Raw genomic sequence first — 2,373 nt, forward strand, 5'->3', positions numbered from 1 at the left:
AATATTTACCTGTTGAAAGTTTTTGAAAAAATCACAGTTTTACAAACGTACTCATATTTTGGTGATTTCGGTAAAAGATTTAGGTTTTCACAGACATACTTGAAAACATGCTTATTTTTCCAGAAATGTGAACGAGTTGAGCACTATATCTCTTAATTACTTCTGTTATCACTTTTATTATGTTGTTATGGACTGTTGTTGGCTATTGGTGTTAGACCCCGACCTTTAATCCAGCTCGTCTCTACTTTCAACTTAAGGTTAGGTTTGTTATTTATTGAGTACATGGGGTCGGTTGTACTCATGCTATACTTCTGCACCTTGCGTACAGATGTTGGATGCTGATGTTGTTGTGCACGGCGAGAGCTGGATTTGAAGATGTACCTGCATTCCGGTCATAGCTGTCTCTTGATCTTGGCATCTTTAGAATTTAAATTTGTTCTGTAAATTTCAAATAGTTGATGTACTTTATTTCATACCGGCTTTATAAATTCTAAATCTTAGAAGCTCATGATTTGGCTTACCTAGCGGGTTGGGTTAGGTGCCATCACGACTGGTTGGATCTTGGGTCATGACAAGTTGGTATCAGAGCTTTAGGTTCATAGGTTGTACAAGTCATGAGCATGTGTCTAGTAGAGTCTTGCGGATCGGTATGATGATGTTCATACCTATATTCGAGAGGCTACAGGGCATTTAGGATAAACTCCCCATCTTTCTTTCCTTATCGTGCGACATTGATTCAGTTTGAAACATAACTCTTTGAATTCCCTCCACGCATTCGTATACGCATGTGAGCACTCGGTATAAGCTGTGCATCACCGGCTTATGATTCCATGTATGAGGAGTGAGATGTGATTTCTGTGTGCTAATGATGGGCCAGTCTGGAGGACTTGAGGCCAGGTTATGACTGTAGCTTAATCACGGGGATTTTGTTTGTGTGAGCATGTGCTTTTGGACTTATATGTCTGGTAGCGTCCCTATGAGTGGAATTTGTGACTCGATGAGTGGTTGGATGGCTATATGATGAGTATGATGTGACTGCGGTATGTGTTCAGATGGTTTGAATGTTATGAAAAGAGTTTTCTTCATATGTAAAAAGGACTATTGGGTGCTAGATTGCTGTCTTGGTGTGACGTATAGTCTCGAGTTGAGTGTGTTGAAAGATTTTTCATGTTGTTTAATTGTGGAACGAAGTAGATTTTCATGTCTTGTGGTGAGTTTAGAGTCGGGAAGATTAAATGATGACGTAGTAATAGCGGCTGCGAATGGGTATATCAAGATATCAATTTGAGGCTAAGCAGGTGGATTATCTCCTGTGGAGTAATCTACGGAGGTGTGATCCTTATAATCTACGGTGGATTGTGTTGAGATTTGAATTTGAATTTGGTTGAGAAAGTTGACTTGATTGCCATGTGGATGTATGTGGGCTTACTGATTTGAGGTACTATATGGTTTGTGTTATGTGAGCTTATGAAGGATTTAGTTGAATCTCCCTGCGGTATTATGACAGTAATAGAGTATGGGTATGGTGAGTTATCAGATGTTTTATTCTATGGCATTGAGCTAAGTAAGGGAGTCTGCTATCGACGATTTGATTGCATGGTTACGTGTTGCATTGGTTTTGGTCTGAGGCATACTTGTAGATCGATTATGACTTGCAGAGGTTGAGATCGAGGATGACTCGAGTAAAGAAATTTCTGGATACGGGTTATGTTATACTTTATGGGTATATTGGAATCATGGGATGATTGAGTTGTTATTCGTGAAGGATGTAGTGCGCGTGGAGTAGGAAATTGCTCGGTTGTTTAAAGGTGTGGATTACTTCTTTGGGTGTTGTTGTGCTAATGTGGCATAGGTTGTTTGGCCCGTTTGGGCGACACAATTGAGATTTGAACAGAATGGATAACTCTCGAGAAGGATCTAATGGATTCAAGAATTATATATAGCAATTGAGAATTTGTCCGGACTTGTATATGGCTAGGATATGAGATTTACATTAGATGGTGTCGAGACTCGCAGTATTTCTATATCATTATGGATTTTACATTTCGACATTAGAAAGGTGGAGGAAATGGCTTCAGATTCATAGAAGGTCTCTTCAAAGTGGGTATCTCGATTGCGGTACGTTTGGGGGTGCTTAAGAGGGAATACAACAGCTTATGGGCCTTAGCGCAGTGTGGTTTTATGCTAGGATCTCTTGTGGTGAGATTTGGGTGAGGATCGTGGTATTCTAACAAGGAGAAGTGTCATCTTGAGGGTAATTCGGAAGGAACTCGGAGAAATAGGAAAGCTTAGTGGTAGGTTGGATCAGCACGGTAATAGATATGATCGGTTCTTTGGGTACTTATGATGTGATGAGGCTCTACAGGTGTTTTG

Source organism: Nicotiana tabacum, chromosome 23 (genome assembly GCF_000715075.1).
Source record: "Nicotiana tabacum cultivar K326 chromosome 23, ASM71507v2, whole genome shotgun sequence".
Taxonomy (NCBI): domain Eukaryota; kingdom Viridiplantae; phylum Streptophyta; class Magnoliopsida; order Solanales; family Solanaceae; genus Nicotiana; species Nicotiana tabacum.